Source organism: Agelaius tricolor, unplaced genomic scaffold (genome assembly GCF_023055355.1).
Source record: "Agelaius tricolor isolate 1412-34295 unplaced genomic scaffold, bAgeTri1.0.p SCAF_74, whole genome shotgun sequence".
Taxonomy (NCBI): Eukaryota; Metazoa; Chordata; class Aves; order Passeriformes; family Icteridae; genus Agelaius; species Agelaius tricolor.
This window is the reverse complement of record NW_027269334.1, coordinates 728638-742377: the sequence shown is the minus strand read 5'-3', so window position 1 is coordinate 742377 and position 13740 is coordinate 728638. Positions and strand designations below refer to the sequence as shown.

General features: G+C 39.1%; 1 protein-coding gene across 1 annotated transcript in view; it reads left to right on the top strand.

Moving 5' to 3' along the window:
- Positions 1 to 13529, top strand: part of KCNA5 (potassium voltage-gated channel subfamily A member 5) — a 198906-nt gene extending 185377 nt beyond the window's left edge. The window contains exons 2-3 of the mRNA XM_071418033.1: positions 10642 to 10731; positions 12915 to 13529. The gene's annotated coding sequence lies outside the window, so the exon portion shown is untranslated. The remainder of the gene's footprint in view (positions 1 to 10641; positions 10732 to 12914) is intronic.
- The last annotated feature ends 211 nt before the right edge of the window (positions 13530 to 13740 follow it).

Here is a 13740-nt window from a genome sequence, read left to right as displayed (position 1 = left end):
TCCTGGGAGAGAGAACAGGATTTCACAGGGTCACCAAGTCCTAACTACTGCAGTCTCAGGAAACATCGAACAATCCTAGTAAAAAATCCATGGAACTCTACCTTAAAATCTGCTCAGATTATAGTCTCACTTCTCCTTTACTCCTGCTGAACAACTGTTGCAAAAATCTCTGTCTTGAGGCCTTCAGAATGCTTAACAAATTTCCAGCCTAGATATATTCTTTCTAGGTTATACCCATATGTTCTTGTGCCAGTTATTTCCTTCAGTTTAATTACTCTTCTCCCTTCCTGCTGTTTATTTAATTGCTTTTATCAGCTTGATTTAAGAGCTTGTTATGAAGTGGTTTTAACTGTCTTTCAGTTTGTTTCTAACTACATTGTACAGTGCCTCAAGGGGTTTGGCAGGGGCTTTCTGTTGTCATAATTCTCTGCTTATTCTTAATCCTGTGAGCCATTCCTCTATCAGGGATGGTTTGGAGGTATTTAGAAAAAGCGCTCTCATGGTGTCACCAGGTTACTAAACCAAGAATATTCAAAACCCAGTCCCTCTGGCAGCTGTGAAAATTCAGAATGCAGAATTTGTATCAGGGTCTATGGGGTCCCATGAAAGTGGTGCTGTTACATTTTTCAGTTAGGAGTGACTGAACTGCTTCTTGACCCAAGAAATTATTGGACACTGTTCAAATGACTAGGGATGTTATTCAAATATCAGCAGAATCTATGTAAACTGTCAGCTTCTCACAGATGTTGTCAGAAATAGCAATTATTGATAATATTCCTGCCACTGTTTAAACCTTTCTGTAAATATGCATTTAGAGGGCAGTGTGTGTATAAGAATGCTCTGCTCCTTTCTTGCTCTGGTATCCTGGCATTTCTTCACCAAATGAGCTTTGTGCCAGGGAGTAAATACTGTCCCTTCTGTTAACTCCCATTTGGAAAGGTAATTCCTGCAGCTAGATGGTGATGACTTCATCTTTTGCACCATGACTGCCTAAACCACCAGCAGTTCATGGAAAGGTGAAAGCATCACACCAGTAATGTGTCTGCAGGTATGGTATCTTGTGCTGAATTGTTAGAGCGGCTCCCCTCAGAGCAAATCCCTGGATGCTTCCTGTTTGCTGGGACCCTACAGCCTGTCTGTGGGAGCAGGGGAGAGAGTTTTCCACGTACCTGATTTGCCACTCCTGAGCCAGCAGACAGCACATGCATTTGATTTATTTAATGAGTGAGAGTCTAATTATAAAGCAGAGGAAATCACTGAAGCATAAATTTATGGGCTGCCTGAGCTCATCTCCCATGTAGGCAGAAATCAGTGGTGAGAGTTGATGTTAGCAGTAGTGAAGATGTCAGGGAGGAAGGTGGATACCTGCAGGCTTTCCCTGACTCCTGGCTGGAGGGGAACAGGGATGTCACACCAGCAACAGGAGAGGCTCAGCTGGCAATGGCTTTCAAACATCTCCTTGAGTCCAGGATGTATGAAAAGAGAAATAGGGAGACTTGGATAAAAAGTCCAGCGTGTTCTGACAGCAGGCTGTCCCTCTGTTTGGATATAGCATGAAAAACTGAGTCATAAAGGGCTGCAGCTATACACTGCAACTTTGTGTCCATTTTTGGCTACGTCTTGAATTACAAAAAATTACATTGACTTCTTAGAAAGGAAATCCTTGCCTTTCTACTAATATGCTGTAATATTCCTGGAAGGGAGCCAATGTGTCAATTTAAGTACCCTCTCAAAGTGCGAGGGGCTGTGATATTTCCAAGTCCCAATGCCAGCTCAAGCCTCTCTAGAATGTGTGCCAAAGTCTTCCCACGAGAAGAATGCCTCACATTAAGCGTGTCATCCCTGGGCTGGCCCTCAGCTCCTTCCCCAGCTTGGGATTCTCAGCTTTAACCTTCATTCCCATATCCCATTTCCCAGCCCCATGGAAAAAAATGCCATGGAGGACTCCCCCCTCACCCCCATCATCCCTTTACACATTAATGTGAAATGAACCATAGCTGGGTGTTGAACAACAGACAGCAATTCCGGTGTGGGGAATTTTAATGTCACATTTCTTTCCTAACCTGGATGCTGCTCAATGTGCTTGTCACTGTAGCTTAGAATTTGTACATGTCCAAGGACCCAGCCCTGCAGAGGTGACCAAAAATTCAAAAACGTCCAAATTTGAGCCCAAATGATGGAAAACAGAAGTTTTTTCTGGATAAAACATATTTCAGAAAGACTTTCTGACAGGATATGTCTGTCCTCAAGAACATCCCCAGACTTGTTCAGTAGCACATTTAGAAATCCAGTTAACCATCATGCACTTGCAGCTTAATGGAAATAAAAAGTACAATCCATTTTAAGACTGATGGAAACTGAAACCCTTAGAAAAATATAATCAGTTATGTTTTCAAATTAAGCCTAAATTTTTATGAAGCCAAGCTCACAAACAGGACAGTAAAAAATTTAATCTGCTTTGTATGGGTTTTTAAAAACACCGTGATATTAATCTCCATCTTGACTTATTTGGGCCTCTAATATTCTCCAATTTTTCTCAAAATGTTAGAGCCAAGGATTTGTCTGTGTGTGTTTGAGTATAAAATGAAGGAAGACACAAAATAAACCTCCTCTGCAGGTACAGAACAAGGAGATTTGACACTCTTTCTGTAAAAAGGGGAATGGGAATTGCCCTTCTATTGTCATTACTGGCTCTGCTGATTTCACTTTCTGTGGTAAGCTGGGTATCTGTTATAGCAGGAAGATGAATTTAAGAATATCTTAGTTCAAAATTAATTTACATAACTTTCAAAAGTACAGGAGTGGGAAAAAAACCAAACCAGTTAAAGAAATAAAAGGAAATTGCTAAAATCAATAGGTATGTAAAAACAGGCATTTTAACTCAGTTTACAATTTAAGGAGAAGGATTTTAAATACTTTTCTTTGACAAGGTCAGTAATCACAGAAGAGAAGAAAATCTTAATAACTTTTTTATTATCTAAATCTTTCTTTTTGAGATGGACTGGGAGAGGATATCACAGATTTGGACAAAAAAAACCCCAGGATATCACAACTTAGTTAGCAATACACAGGAACCTCACACTGGTATGAAAGTATCAGACAGGTTGAAGTCTTCTACGAAAGCAAGACTAAGACCCCCAATTTGGAAAAAAATTAAGTTTAATAACCTGTTTTCCCATATTCTGAGGCATGAAAGATGAGATGCACCATGGTAACATTGTGATATTTTACCCCATTCTTGGTCATAATTTTAGCATAATTCCAAATCACATTTGGTATGTTGCACTCTTTAGTGTTTTGGGCTTTTTGCTTTTGTTTTAAAAAAGTTTGGAGAAATAAAGGATTAAGTATCCTTCAGCTCCCCTGGACATGTGAAATCCGGACAACTTGCTTTGAATTTTTCTATTTTTCTCATATTATTGAGTCCATCATTTTTTCTTTACAATTAACATGGAAACATCAGCTTTTCTCCATGTTTTTTATTTTTATTTAGTTTGGGGACTTTATTGAGGGATATTTTTTTTTGGTGGGGGGATTGAATTTTTCTTGTTTTGGTTTGGTTTGGTTGGTTTTATTGTTTTGCTTTTAGGTTTTTTGTTTTAATTAAAGTATGCACTAAGAGAAATCCTCTTCCGCAAATCAGGATAGTGTTAGGAATTTAAACAGAGTGTTTTGAGACTGAGTTAGGATCCAGAGTTTAGGGATATAGGGTAAATTAACACAAATAGGTTTCTGCACTTGTTAACCACACAGAAAGATAACAGAGTAGACAGAGAAAGAATATATATCTATAAAAGAAAGAATGCATGAATGCATAAATATTATTTAAATGTATTTTTATGTAATAAATGTGTTTATTTAAAATAAATGTAATAATATCAATGCAGTATTAATCCCTTTACATTTACAAATATGTGGATTTAGAGGTAATTAATACTTACTTTTATTAATATTCATAGTTAATGTATTTACAGCAAAAATGTTGCTTATTTGTTGGTTTTTGGGGAAAAAAAGGCTTTAAGGATTGACTTTATAGGTGGGAGAATGTAGGCAGAATAACACAGATCAAAATTTGGAAATCCACTTCTGCACATCAGGTTGACCATGAATGACCTTGGAGTGCCTTTTGTTAAATTTTCCTTGGGAATTTGTGATCAAGGAATCAAACCTGAAGAAGCCTATGCTGTCTTTCCTTAGGGAGAAAAAGCCTTCCTTGAAGGATGACTTGGCTTCTCCTTTTTCCTAAGGGAAAAAACTGCTGGGGACTCACCCTCAAACACAGAATTATGGTATCAGTGAGGTTGGGAAAGAATTCCAAGGCCATTGAGCCCAGCCTGTGACTGATCCCCACTGTGTTAACCAGACCACAGCACTGAGTGCCACGTCTGGGTGTTCCTTGGACACCTCCAGGGATGGGGACTCTACCACCTTCCTTCCAATGTTTATCAACCCTTCCTAGGAAGAAATTCCCCCTGGTGTCCAACCTGAACTTCCTCCAGTGCAGCTTAAGGCCATTTCTTCTTGTCATGCCAGAATGGCACAGTCTCAGAATTACGGCCACATAGATAAGGGGCAGGGACAGTCTTGACCTCTTTTTTGGCAAGGGAGAGGATCAGGTTGCTCAGAGCTTCCACAGAGAACCTCTGAGCCCATTTCCCACAGTTTGTTTGTTCCTGCACTGTCTTTAACCTCAGGCACTCATAGACATCTTGAAGAATCTCTCCAAAGAGTGTTGAGCTCCCCTCTTGACTATGCTGGTGAAAATCCAGACACTCCTTTGGAAGTAACCTGGGTTTTGATCTTTGATTGACTTTGGCTGCTGCGGTAGCTGATCCTCCTGGATGCTGAGCCCTTCCGTTAAATCTGAAGTGTTTGGTTGTGATTTCACTACTGCAAACCGCTGGTTCAATGGGGCAAGAGACCTTCCCACAGCCAGAGCAGCAGCTGAGTGAAGTGACCCCCACAGAGGACTGAAGTGACCCCCATGGAAGACTGGGCCTGTAGTTTGTTTATGGAAAACCAATCCGGGGCTGGAGCGGTGATTACACAGAGTGCTTGCTGGCTCCCGCTCTGTCCCTGTGCCAACAACAACAGCACAATGCTCCGAGTCAAACCTGCTCACAGGGCTGCAGCTGAGTCAATGGACGGGACTCCTGCCAGCTCCCAGCCAGCCAGGGGTGGTATGCTCCTCTTTAGTTCACTTGGATCACGTTCATCTCTGATGCTGGGTGAAATTTGGAGGTGCTGCAGGAATCCGCCAGGAATATTTTGAGAGCTTTGACACCATCCCCAATGGCAGCAGAGATCAACCACTTGGTGTTATCTCCTCCCTTTGTCCATCCCATGACACTTCCCAGCTTCTCTCAGTTTCTAATTTAGCCTTCCCATGGAATAATGTGCTGCAGATTATTTAGCTGTGTCTTCGCTTTTAAAATTGGAATGTTTGCATTTCGTTACCCCACATTGATCAGTGGACTTAAGGCATGGGTAATGTGCAGGGAAGAGTCAAGAATATAAACATTATAGGCAGAAGAAATAGTTAGATTTAAGCACAGTTACCTTTAATAACCCTATATATATGTTATATACATCAATAGATATATTTGCTGTAATCTCAAGTGAGATGTATACATGTATAAGCTGCCTATGAGTACTTTCTATAAAAATCAGTGTTTTAAAAGATATAAATACTTGTTGAGGACCAAACAGCTGCTGGAAGGCATGATAGAGATAGAAATAGAAATAGAAATAGAAATAGAAATAGAAATAGAAATAGAAATAGAAATAGACCTTTGAAAGTTGCCAGGTAATTTTTTAAGCTCTCCTGCTCAGCACTAAAAGAAGACAAAAATCATGGGAATACCAAGGAAAAGGAGTTCAGAGGTCAGCATGCTGGAAAAACAAATATCCTCACCTGTAATAAATCAATACACTTTCAACTGAATCCTCAGCTTCTTCAATTCTCACAAAGAAATAATTTCTTTGTAAAATTTTGACTTGCCTTTAGGGAGGGAAAAGCTTAGCCAGTTGTTTATTCAGGGAACACAAGCAAAAAGATGTAAATTTTAATGCTATAAATTCTTGTAGCTGCACTGAAGCAAAAGAAACAGCTGCTGTTGATCTAAAACAGCTTAGCACCTTTCTAAAACATCTTCTAATGCCTCCAAGCACTCTCTTGAGGTTTTGTCATTTTGTTTTAATTAGAGGGGAGGGAAAAACCTCTAGAAAGATAAAGGCAAAAGCTTCAAGGAATGGAATGCAAAGATCCGTGGGCTAAGGAAAAAGAAAACATCCAATTTTAAAGGACAAAAAAAGGCAAATAGTAAGATTCAAATTGTAAAGTTATTAATACTATTTAGAAACTGCCAAATGTTTTAAGTGTAAAACTCCCAAAATTTTGGAACTGCTGCTAAAATAGAATACAAATAAATTTATGTGGAGAAATTAATCAGAAGTACTATTTGTAACATTTTAATATAGTATTTGACTTTATGAAGTTGATACTAGTAAAATTTGCTTTACATTTGTTTAAAGAGACAAAACATTTCTCATTCATATAATGAGAAAGTAGAGGCAGAAAATCATCATTCATTATGCTTTTAAGACTGTTGAGTACTGAACTGAGGTACAGTTTACCCCTCTGATATCTGTCGCCAATTTTTGCTGATCTCGGAGTTAAATATGATCAATGTGATGAGTTTGGCCTGCATAGCAAGCTTGCATTGTGAGAACCACAACTCCCAGGAATATTGTAGATTAAAAGGGAGAAAGAGAGCCTGATTAATGAGAAAAAAACACAGAAGAGACAATACTGCTTAAAATATATTTAATGTTTTGAGATAACTAATATATTACTATTTATCTAGCTTTTTATTTTAATTTATTTTATTTCTTTTTTTTTTTCTTCCTCCAGTGAACAACCAAAAAAGCTTGGAAAAAACTCTTTTTTTCCTTCCTGAAAAAAAATGTAGTGGTTTTCATTGACATTCAGACAAGTAGTACAAGGCAAGAATCCAATTTATCCTGCAGTCTCTTCTGTTTCACTCTAGTAATGAAGAGGAGGTATAATATAAGCAAGAAATTGCATTGGGTTCACCAGTTTTATTGATTTGGTTTTCAGCTGGGTGTAAAGCAATTTTATTCTTAGTGGGTTTTAACTTTGGAGCACAAAGAGCTTCTGGATCGCCTAAAATTTGATGAAGGGATCATTTTACCTCTGTGCTGTTTACAGAGCAGTGGAAGGATCAGTAAAACCTCCTTCATACTCACCAAGCCAGAAGACTCTCACAATAATATCTAGCGGAAGAAAAAGGCCTTTTTGCTCTGTGTCTTTCCTCCACTAACCCAGAGCAAAAGCACGGATATTTCCCAGCAGAGCAGGCAGCCACCAGCGAGGGAACAGAGTGTTTATCTACTTCCCTGGGAGCTGAAGCGTGCTTTTCCACTCTTGTTATGCTAACCTCTGATACCAAATGTTAGTCTTGCCTACCCTGTGTATGACATTGGCAGGCATAACGGGGTAACCAAAAAAAAATAAAGAAAGAAAAAAAAAATATTATTTTGGCTCTTGACAGCAAAACAAGAAAGGACCGTTTGTGGATCCCTTCAGTTGCTAAACTGTGATCTCTCAAAGTTTTGTGCTTGTGTCGTCTCAGTCATATCCATCCAGAATGAAGGAGCTCTAGTGCTTAATTCATGTTTGCAAAGTGGACTTTTAGCTTGAATCCTTAGGAGTGCCCAATGGCATGGGTCTCCTTCAGGAGAAGCTATTACAAAATATTCAGGATCAGATTTCCTGCATCATTTCCACTGCACCAAGCCAGAACAGAGTCATCAAAGGGTGTTAACATTTTCATACTGGGTAAAAATCTGTTAATTAAAAATTTTTGCAATAAATTCATAAATATAAGGCAAGTATTATAGTAGCATGCTGTTCTCATTTAAGTTTTCAGGACTTTTTTCTTAAAGTAGTGACTGAACACTGCTTTAGTATCTGATCCAGATTAATCTAAGTGATAACTTTTGGGGTTTTAAGTGGACTTTAAAAACAGAATCCTTCGGAGTACAAAAGTTGCAAGAACAAAATAATATTTTAAATAGAAATTTCAGTAGTATAAACTTTTCCTCATGGAAAATATTACTGAAATATTTTTGTTTGCTTCTTTGTTTCACAGAAACAAAACTGTTGTGGGGGTTTTTTGTGGTTTTTTGTTTGTTTGTTTGGGGTTTTTTGGTTGTTTTTTGGGATGGTGTGTTGGTTTTTGAGGTTGTTTGTTTGTTTGTTTCTTTGTTGGGTTTTTGTTTGGTTTTTGTATGGTTTGGGGTTTTGTTTTGGTTTTGTTTTGATTTTTTTTGTTAAAATACAGTAGCAAAACAAACATCTCACTTGAGATTTGGAAACATCCAGTACCAGCACCAAATGTTCATGAGGATCTGGGAGCACTGGTAAAAGACTATGACTTCATGTCAGAGCTGGACTCTGGGTGCATTTTTGAGTAGAGAGGATGACTCTTAAATTATAGCTTTTAACAACTGGCCTGAGTAGGCTGCAGGGTAAATAATTACAAAAGTGATTGTGCCTCAGGCCATTGCAGAAGAGGTAAAACCATGCCTTATTACCTTTCTCTGCATGTTGACATGATTTTATAGCCCCAGATTGCAAGAAGTGTTATCTTTGTTTCTCTAAATTCCTCTGCAGCTATTCTTGTTCTTTTCAGTCCTATTTAGTTTTCCAACCAGGTCTTCCATCCCTTCTTTGTCTTCTTGTTGGCCTCCCACTTACTACATGCTACTACTCCACTCGTTTTTCCTACAAACCCCAGAACTGCTGTTATAAAAGTATAGGTGATGTGTTAAATCTTCAGATGGGACCCCAGCCCTTGTGTTATACACGCAAAGTCACAAGTGCAGAGCACAAGGAGGTGGAATTTTTTGGAAAAAGGGGTCAGTGATAGTGGCCTGCACAGCAGCTAGAAGAATAGATCAGCCCTATAGAAAGAATCACAGAGTCGCAGAATCACTGAGGTTGGGAAAGACCTCCAAGGTCCTCCAGTCCAACTTGTGGCCAAATACCACTATGTCAATTAAACCAGAGCGCTGAGTGCTACATCCGGGTTTTTCTTGGACACCTCCAGGGATGGGAACTCCACCACCTCACTGGGAAGCCCATTCCAGTGTTTAGAAGCCCTTTCAGTGCATCCCACACAGCCATCCACGAGACTGACCCAAGCACTGATGACTCTCCAAGCTCCAAAGCAGTGTCTGTGTGGGGTGTTTTAACAGCACAAGCCATTTCTGTGTGAGCAGGGACACATCTACTGCATTTAACAAGCAGCCCAAGCATAATCACACAGAAAATTTGCATGTTCTTCATATTATTGAGCTGATTCAGGATCTCATCCCTGGGAAAAACATGGTGGGGCATGGAAATTGTCTTAAAGATCTTGAGACTGCAGCAGAACTGACATGTGGCATTTCTCTCAGTGCAAAGCAAGGCATGCTGCATGGTCAGTTTTTCCCAAGTGAAACAACTCCCGCTTGCTGTAGGTATCACATCACAGGACAAAAGCCTCTGTGTGGGGGGAGGACTTAAAACTGCATTGCATGCTAGGAAATTTGTAGGTTCTAGCTGGGCATTTTCAGGATTTTGTGATATTTTCTCATTTTACTGGCTCAGTAAGACCCTCAGATCTGTCCCTGGTTAGATACAGTGCAATACCCCTTCTTTTTTTGAGGTATTTCAAAAAATAGAAGTCATGCATAAAAGAAAGGGAACTTTTCAAAAATTAAGGGAAGATACAGGGGAGGTATCAAGATACAATGAAGAAAGTGAACTAATCCATGAGGATGTGGAGATTGGTATGGACAGATTTAAAGGAGTAATTATTTGTTTAACATTCTGGGCCTAGCTCTGTATCATCATATTTCCATAAAGAAATGAGGGATTCCTGGAGTTTTGCTTTATTTGGGGTTGATGAGAGTCTCTCTATCAGCTAAGGTCTGACTGTAACACTGACTCTGCCTTGATGCAAGAATAATCTCTAATTTCAGAAGATGTAGCCGTGCAAATGAATTTTATTCACTCTCAGGATAAAAATATCATCTCATTCACTTCATAATGTTTAGGCAGGTGATAATGATAATTAAGGGAAAGCCAAGATGCTTCCTTAGACTATAAACTGTGCTACAAAAACAGTCCTTAATACCTTTAGATTCAACTCCTTACAGACATTGCAAGCAATTCTACAGCATAATGATGTCTTGCTTTATATCAAAGGCAGAGCTTGCAGGGACAGAGGCTGTGTTTAACAAACACTGCTGGCTACCGAGACAAGCCGTACTGGGGAATTGCCTCCAGCAGGAATTTCTCAGCAAGGGGAAAAGGTGTCAAATTAACCACTAAAGGAAAGATAAAAATCAAACCCAGCATGTGTACTGGAGAGAACATGCATGCCATAACTTCATAACAGTCCTAAAGCCCCAAAAATTTTCCTATTGTTGCTTGTGTGACCAAGCTTGTATGACTCACAGATTAGGCTGTGTCAGTCAGGGATGATTGTGTGACCATCCCCATCTTCCTGCAATAAACACTCTCTGTGTCCTCTGCTCAACACATGATTTCTTCATTCTCCTCCCTTGCAGGGCAGAAACCTCAGTTGCTATTCAGGTCCTTGATAAAAGAATGGCTCAGCTGCAGAACTAGAATGAGACATTGGACAGACAGCAAAGCATGTGAGTAGGAACATTTTACACAACCAAAGGCATGGGTTAAACATTGATGATATTTGGGAAGAGAGAGATTTGCCACGCTCATGTAGCAAAACAGAATTTGGCATGAGCTTCTTCAGAGGGGAAAAGAGTTCCTTATAAACTAAGAACTTAGCCTAATCTTAGCTCCAGATATGGACAGCCTGAAGCACAACCAGCCCCAAGTGTCAGTAGTGCGATTCAATAAAAAACATGCTGGATTTTTCCATCCAGACTCTTTTTTTACCCACTACTCCCATGATAAGAGATGGGGTCAAAAGCCATACAGTCTTTGGACTAAAAAGAAATTATAATTTTAAAATCCTCCATGCCTTTGCTTTTTTCCTTATCCCCCTTGATTCCCAGCAGGATGAATTTGTTCTTCCAAATAAAACTGGGAAAGAATTGAATGTGAGTGAAAAACATTTGTCTGTTTACTTGGTTTTAAAAATGATATGCATTGCAATGAAAGAAAAAGGTAATCTCTTTCTTTGAATCGCGGTTAAGAAAAGGCTCTGAGCATGCAAAAGACTCCATTGCCAGCTCCTAAAGAGCGGTTTTGACTCTGTTGTGCATCCTTGATCCCTTGATCCATGTCTTGAGCTGGATGCAGAGCATCAGCACATCCCTTGCCTGTAGGAGGGAAGGAGCATCCTGCTGGGGATGTGGCTGCAATGATCCAGCTTCCAGGCCTGCCTGGAAGCTGCTGGGGACACCATCATTTGAAACAGTCCCAGATCAATCCAGGGACTGCCTAATTAGCTCACAGACAGCCCCAGTGAGCTTAAACTTAATACTACAGAAAGATGCATTAAATGTTTTACCTACAGGCCCTCAAAGAGTACTTAGTTACATGCGCGTACTAGGCTCGGGGAATGCCTTACTTAAGGGGAAAAAAAAAAAAGATAAAAAAGAGATAGTGCAGGATGGACAGAGAGCACACTTTGGCCCAGAATTGTTTCAAACCCCCTGCCTGTATATCTGCATTGGCTCAAAGGAGACTTTCAGTTTTCGGCTGCCTGAAAATTGATCCATACCACATTGGCCCCGCCCCTCCTCCAGTAGATTTGATTTCATACTAAAGTTTTAGGGAATTAAAATGTAGAAGCTCAGTGAAATGGTCATCAGCATCCATTAGGTAAAAAATTTAAATAAAAGTTGCTTTGATTCAAATAAAATTGCCTTGTAAGGACTCAATACACAAATATTAACTACAAGGGATGCAAGCCAGCACTGAGAAAGGTCCCATTGGCTTCAACAAGTTGATTTCTGATGTTAAATGCACTTTGTCAGCTCTACTTTGAACCAAAACTTTTTCTATTCCAGGAGAATGTTATCTAGATTAGTTTATGCAAAATATCATTGCCCATTGTTACATCAACTTTTGTAGCTGATTGCAAATGAATGAGCTTCACTTTTCACAGAGTGTTTCACTATTCAACCTTGCTTTGCTTTGCTTTGCTTTATTTTCTATTTCTTCTGGTAGTGACCATTGAGAAGAGCACCTGTATTTGACACTTAAGAGTAGGAATAAACACACAGGTCAGGACACATTTCCTGGATGTGTGGTGTGGAACTGAGCCTTTCATTTCAGTGATGGGCAGCCTGCTTGGATCTAACAGATGCCAGACCAGTAATGCTCTAAGCCCCTTTCATTTGGAACTGCTTGACTTATATTTATTTTTATCTTTATTTTGAAAAACATAAATTTGTTGTCATTTCTATCATCCACTTTCAACTGGCTCCAGCTATTACAGTTCCACTGCACCTGAAAGGTGCAGAAGCACCAGTCCAGGAGGGAAAAAAGTACTGTGGTGGTGACCTCCCTGTGGGAAAATTTCCCCATGATAAAGATATTAAGTGTCCCAAACCAAGTCGTATGAATATGTAGTGGAAACTTCCTGAAGGCTTTCACTTGGAAGTTTTCTTCAAAAGTATGCCAGCGTCCTGAATACAAGATGTTCCTGAACATATTTGCTTTCTGTGATGGTTTAAGTCATGTAGTCATAGCAGAAATGGGGGGAGAGAGAACACCTAGACCTGCCCTTGCCCTGGCGAGGGTCCATTATAGCCTTGTGAGTCCTCACTGATTTCTTTACTCTGTTGGGGTTTTCCACCATATTTTAAACTACATGAGACATTTAATAATTTCTTCTGTCATTTTCCAGGTCTTCTCTGACTTGAACATGGTCAGAACTGAGTCCTAGCATCCCAGCTGACATCTTACCAAGCACTTTATGTATCTCCTTATATGTCCCAGTGTGGAATTTATCTTCTTCACAAAAGAATGGTGCTGTGACTACAAATCGTCCTCTTCCTCCATCATTAAAAACTGCAGGCACCTTTTCCCAGTCCTAGCATAAGTAATGGAACCAAACCTCTTCATATGGTTTTAATTTTATTTTTTTCCTCAGCATTTTTCTTACTGATAGTCATGCAAGTCCTCTTCAGCTCACGTGGAATTATAAAAAATGAGTAGGGGTTCAAAGTATTTTATAATTACAAGGAATGTATTTTTTTCCCAAAATGTTGCCTATCATCAACTAATGTTGTTTCTGAATTATTCCTGCAACAAACACCATCTCTGAAAAATAAAAGGATAGCAACCAAAAAAGACAAATATCATTTAAATCCAAAATATGAGCTAAGCTGATAAGTGATGTAACACATTAGTACGTTCGAGAGATTTGTAATCATCCATAACTGTACTGCCAAAACACAGCTACATATTGGAGAGTGTAAATCCCTTTTTGTATATCACTTAACATATAGCTTTATTTTGATACAGGAGTACAGATCAATAAATTTCCTTTTAAATGAAAAATATTTGTAAAACAATTAAAATTTTGGTCTGAGTACTGCAATGCTGCTTGTGTGTAAAATCTTTCATGCAAGAAAGTTATTGTAGTTGTACTTAATAGGGGCATTTTAGTGCATCTGGATGTTATTTTAATTAATATTATTATTATTATAATCTCATTTAATCTCACTTTG